This window comes from Penaeus chinensis, chromosome 1 (assembly GCF_019202785.1).
Source record: "Penaeus chinensis breed Huanghai No. 1 chromosome 1, ASM1920278v2, whole genome shotgun sequence".
In the NCBI taxonomy this organism is placed as follows: Eukaryota; Metazoa; Arthropoda; class Malacostraca; order Decapoda; family Penaeidae; genus Penaeus; species Penaeus chinensis.
The window spans coordinates 38,236,446-38,242,723 of record NC_061819.1 but is presented as its reverse complement, the minus strand read 5'-3'; the positions used below and the strand labels follow the sequence as shown (position 1 = coordinate 38,242,723).

The window sequence follows — 6,278 nt, the reverse complement described above, 5'->3', positions numbered from 1 at the left end:
CAGACCCCCCCCCCCACACACACACTCATATACTCACACACACACACATACACACACACACACACACAATTCCATGTACTTAAACCACCATTGTACAGTTGAGAGCTGACAAACTTTACTCTTACAAACAAGCTAGATTTTATATATGTTTACCATTCCCTGATTGCATTTTTGACATCACAGATTTACCTTAAAATCCCCCTAAAAAAACAATATGGAATTCTTTTGAGTAGTTCATGTCTCAATTGTCAGAAAACTTAATTCCGTTTAAGTTTAATATCAGAAAATGTATACGATCACCTGTATTCTCAAATACCAGCCAATATTATTGTTAATACTTAAATAATTTACCAAAAATCTTATTACCTTTACTTCCTCTCAAAATCGAATTACAGTGTACATAATTTTGACCTACATAGAAGTTTACAAACAGATAACTGATGTGACAAAAACAGTGGTCGTAAAATTTTCTATTAACAAGCTCGATTTAAATATACGAAATGGTTATCGATGGAACGAAACACGGAAGAATGTATCTGTAAAGGATGATTCCCTGACGACTGCAAACGCGTAAAAAAAGTGGAGGTTGATTTTCTCTGAATTGCCACCTCTTGCAATACGAGGTTTTTTGAAGGAACTGTGTGATATCATAGTGGTATTTGCTGAGGTGTGTTTTACAGGAGAAAGGAGACTACAGGGAAATCCTTTCTTCACTTCTCGACATAACCAAAAGTAGGGGGGGAAATAGATATGATTGTGTGTACAATGAGGTGAATCCAGGGCCAGTTGGTGTCCTTCCTGCCTGAACTCTCTAACTCTGTCTCTCTCTTTCTCTCCACAGTCACACACACACACACACACATACAGACACACACACACACACACACACACACACACACACACACACACAGCAGACGTATTTATACAGACAGAGTTATAAGAAAACGAGCAGATGACGAACACGGATAGATATAGTGTTTGTGTTTTAGTTCTTTAATGTACACTTGTAGATTTCCTGTACCATTTACGTAATTCAGGTTGTGATATAATAATAATATAACTTACCCTGTACAGTGAGACAACACTGGATTCTGGCTGACTTGGCGAGATTCTTGTCCTTGGCTCGCTGTTGAATGCGCTTTTCTATTCTTTGCTGTTTCATTAATGGTCTCTTATATACCTTTTGTTTTCGTCAGTTCTTGGCTTTGGTTTATGGAAGATGTGTAATAAGAATCGATTTATGTACGCACACACACACACACACACACACACACACACACACACACACACACACACACACACACACACACACACACACACACTTACCCTGTCTACCGTCTCCTATCTTCTTCTCTCTCTCTCTCTCTCTCTCTCTCCCTCTCCCTCTTTCTCTCTCTTTCTCTCTTTCACTCTCTCTCTCTATCTCTCTCTGCCTTTGGAAAATACCTGGTGTATCATTATCTACCAATGTAAAAGCTCTTTAGACTGAACACCTTTATACATTGGTTATGCAGGAGTAGTAATAGAGGACGATCGCTTTGACTCTTTATTTTCTAAGAGTATAATGGCGACACAGATATAGAATACACGAGACAAGTCTGGGTATAGCGCAGTGGGGGTAGTCGCGGTCAGCCCAGGGGGGTAGGGCGGAAGGGTGGCGAGAATGACTGGAGCCCTCCCGCCTGAAACCGAAGGCCGGGCGGCCTACCTTGACCAGGACAAGCGTTGGGCAGGAACTCTCTGTGGCCTGGGTCATCCTTGGTCTTAAATACCCGGGAGTGGCGTGGGGACGCCAGTCTAGGCGTGGGTTGAGGGACCACGTGGCAGCACGCGGCCCGCAAGCAGCTGCGTGGTCTATACGTGTTCATGTACACGGGATATAGTGCTCGGCCACCTACTAACGTCTCGCCCTCGAGGCGCCTTAGATTTGCCTCAAGGGTGACTCAATTTGGCTGGTTCTTGACTTGCTAATCACTTCGTTCTCGCGTGTGCTGTCCCTGGTGCAACTTCGTGGCCGCTCGTCTTTGTTGTCATCTTATCGTGGCCCTTGTGTGCATGGTCTGTGTGCCGTTAGCCTGATCGTCGATACCGACACTTCACGCACCGTGTACCGTCGAGGTTTCTCCCGGGCGCGCGAGTAGGACAACCTTGAGGTGGATTAGCCTGTCAGCGTCTCGTGTGCGAGGCGAGGGTAGGTGGCAGAGGGGTGTGACATTCATTATTTATTCAAGGACACGCCGGAGGCAGCTGGCTGACCTGACCGCACTTCGGCAATAACAGGATGTGCCCTAGAGGGGGACACGCCTGCGGGGACCAGCGGGTTCCCACGCCCTGGGCAAAAAATAGAGGAAGAGTGACCCAGCCGTGTCCCGAAATGAATCAGAATCAGTCCGCCCCTTGAACCGTGCACATCTTCCCCTCTCCTCCCGTAGGAGCTGACGCCGTCTCCGCCACGAATTACCACTTACCATATCTCCGCCTACTACGTGTCTGTTTCGCAATAAAGCTATTAAACAGATACTGAGTTTTCCTCTGGACCTGCCAGACAATATAGTGGTGTCTTGTACATTTGAATTAGAGACCATTACAACCCAACTGAAGGCATACCTGGCCTCCGTGAGACCAGTACTGACGTATGCTTGTGAGACCTGGCCTGTAAGAAAGTCTGATGTAGCTCGCATCAGGCATTCGAGTTCCGCTGTGGAGGCAGATACTCAAACTCAGTTATCTTGATCGGGTAACGAACCGAGGTGTTCTGCACAGGTTGGGCAACCCAACAGCAGGCAGAGAGGACCTCCTTCATGTCCTACGTGTGGATGAGCGATGTCTAGTTAAAGTGGCGCTTATGACAGACCCTACACTTGCCTGAAAACGCCCACGAGAAGGAGTACGGACGATATGCCTGACCACCATCTTGAAAGACGTGGCCCCTCTGAAGCTGCAGCACATTTACCATTCGTGAAACAACGACTGGAGTCATATCCTTATTGACTAGGCTTCGAATCGCCAACAATGGAGAGTGTTCTTGAGACCTCCGGAGTTACGGGATGCAAGGCCGCCTGTAACTTATGATGCTGATGACCTCTCTTTCTCTTTCATCAAGTTATCGCCACAGAAGATGAGCTCGAGATAATGCAATTAGCTACAAGTTATGAATATATTACCTTTGTAGGCCATATGACCGCGCAGTCTCTAATTCACCTTACTGATTTACTGATAGATCACAGTGAACTGATAGATCACAAGATACAATTGATAAATAATATGAGCTGATTTTCTTATATTGGACAATTTGCATGGATTAAAAAAAAAAAATCCTCTTTGAATAAGTAATTATAGTTTGTACATATTTAGTATTTCTTGTATTTATGAATACAGATTTATGTTGAATGAGGAACATGTAATCAAAATATATATCATTCACTTTATTTTCTCAAAAGTTTACAAAAGACATCACATTTGCATAGAGATCACAGTATTAGTTCAGATAATGACCATTAAATATAATAATCAATCAGACATATTAGACACAATAGAGAAAACGTGAGTCATTGAAGGGGTAACTGATAAAAAAAATAAAGGATTCCTCCCTACCCATCCCTATCTCCCTCTCTCTATCACATTATACGAGGTATGGCTTTGCTTCTTCATCGGTGACCAGTCCTGCCTTAAGAGCTTTCTGAATGAAGTCCTTGATTGCGGCATTCAAAACTCCGGATTTGCTGCGGGTGTTGGCTGCAAAGGAGAACAGGGCAGGAGGTTAATGCTAAGGAAGTATGTATTGTATTGTTGTCTCCTTGTGTCGAAGTGTATGTGGTAGTCTTGTGCACTGTATTGTTGTATTTCATTTTGATGTGTTATTACACCTTATTGTATACCATTATTTTATATTAGTGAAACAGCATATTGTATATTAAATGTTATGGTTATCCAAACGTATGGTTATATATTGTTGCTTAAGTTTGCACAGGCATAGGCATATATCTACATGGTGGTTTATATAATTTCATATGTATATATAAGCATATATAAATAAATGAATAAATGTGTATACACACACACACACGCACACATATATTCTCGTATATATATGTATATATATGTATATATGTATATATATGTATATATATGTATGTATGTATGTATGTATGTATGTATGTGTGTGTGTGTGTGTGTGTGTGTGTGTGTGTGTGTGTGTGTGTGAAACATTATTATCATGATTATCACTATCATGAACACCATCCTTCGCCACTCACACTCTCCCCGGATGGTGGTCCAGCCCGGGCACGTGACGGAGCCGATGAAGTAGAGCTCGAAGCCCTGGATATCCGGCTTGACACTGTAGGAGCAGGAGTGGTCGACCAGGTCAACGTCTCCGTTCCTCCATAAGCTGTAGGGGAAAGGAGAGAGAAAGAAGGATATTAGTGGTTACGGGGAGAACAGCTGGGAAGAATGCCAGTGGTATGAGGCGATTCATGACGGAGATAGGAAGAGAGGAAATGAATAATTCTGGGATTTAATGGCTGAGCTGGATTTGAAATGCGTTTTTTTTTTCTTTTAATTGATATGGTGATAATGATAATGATAACAGCACTACTGAAACAACTCCTATTACTAATAGTGAAAAGGCTGGCAATAACATCGTCACGTGATGAAAATGCAAATAGAACAAACGGGGAAGATAAAGATTAAGCCACAGTGCACCAAAATACCGAAATTCTAATGTCTCTGTTCTCATTTAAGATAATTCTCAAAGCTAAGTTAAAAGCCCAAGATTCAGTGTCTCCTTCGGGCTTCACTTACTCTTTGACTTGGTCCGTGACGGCGGGTAAGAGGAGGTCCTTTAGCCCAAACCCGTGGCATCGTGGCGTCAAGGGTGCCACCAGGGCCACAGCCAACACAGGCGCACACTAGAGTTGAACTCCAACCCATTGTCGATTAGAAGTGTGTTTTACAGATATTTTAACGCTTTGTGGTCTTATGAGTGAATGTTTTCTCCAGGGCGGTTTCTGGTTATATAGTAAGCTGAACTCCCACACGGGATGAGGTGCCAGCGGTCGCCACATTTGTCGACCGGTATTAATTCCTTATTTCATTGAAAGTCAGCTGATGAAATATGATGCTCTAATATCTACATATACATTTCACACACACATACACACACATACAATACGACAACAAAAAAAAAACACGCGCGCATTTTCATGAAACAGCGAAAAAAACAAAACGATGTCCATTTTCTCCAAAGGTACTTGACGTCACGACATTAAAAGTTTTCGTTCAAAGTCTCCAACTCGGAAAATCCCGTAAGCTATTTGTTTCGTCACTTTCTCGTTCATATCTTTCTTCTGTATTTCCCATTATTCTCCTTATATCGTAGTTCTTGTCTCGAGCTGTCGTTCTATCTATCTCGCCTTATCTATCTCTCGATCTATCGCTCTATCTATCTCTCTTTATCTATCTCTCGATCTATCGCTCTATCTATCTCGCTTTATCTATCTCTCGATCTATCGCTCTATCTATCTCGCTTTATCTATCTCTCGATCTATCGCTCTATCTATCTCGCTTTCTCTTACCTCGTCTCTATGTTAACGGATTATCTGTATTGCTATTTTTATTATCATCACCGTTATCATTGTTGTTATAAAAGACAAATAATGATCAGTAGAATCCCTCATTATAGTTATCATCATCATAATGATCACTGTCACCATACTATAATGTTATTGGCTTATTATATTTTTTATTATGATGGTGCTGATGATGGTGATGGGGATGATGTTGATAATGATGATGGTGATGATGATGGTGATGATGGTGATGGTGATGGTGATGGTTATGGGGATGATGATGGTGATGGGGATAATGATGATGTTGATAATGATGATGGTGATGATGGTGATATGGATGATGGTGATGGTGATGGTTATGGGGATGATGATGATGGTGATGGTGATGGTGATGATGTTGATGGGGAAGATGATGGTGATGGTGATGAGGATGATGATGTTGGTGATGATGGTGATGATGATGATGGTGATGGATATGATGATGATGGGGATAATGGTGATGGTGATGATGGTGATGGTAATGATAATGGTGATGGTGATGTTGATGGGGATGATGATGATGGTGATAGTGATGGAGATGATGATGATGATGGCGATGTGATGGTGATGATGGTGATGGTGATGACGATGGTGATGGGGATGATGATGGTGATGACGTTGATAATGGTGATGATGATGATGATGGAGATGATGTTGGTTAGGATGATG

At 42.3% G+C, this 6,278-nt stretch overlaps 1 pseudogene; it reads right to left on the bottom strand.

Moving 5' to 3' along the window:
- Positions 1-3,412: 3,412 nt before the first annotated feature.
- On the bottom strand, positions 3,413-4,947 carry LOC125028218 (annotated as a pseudogene).
- Between the last annotated feature and the right edge of the window lie 1,331 nt (positions 4,948-6,278).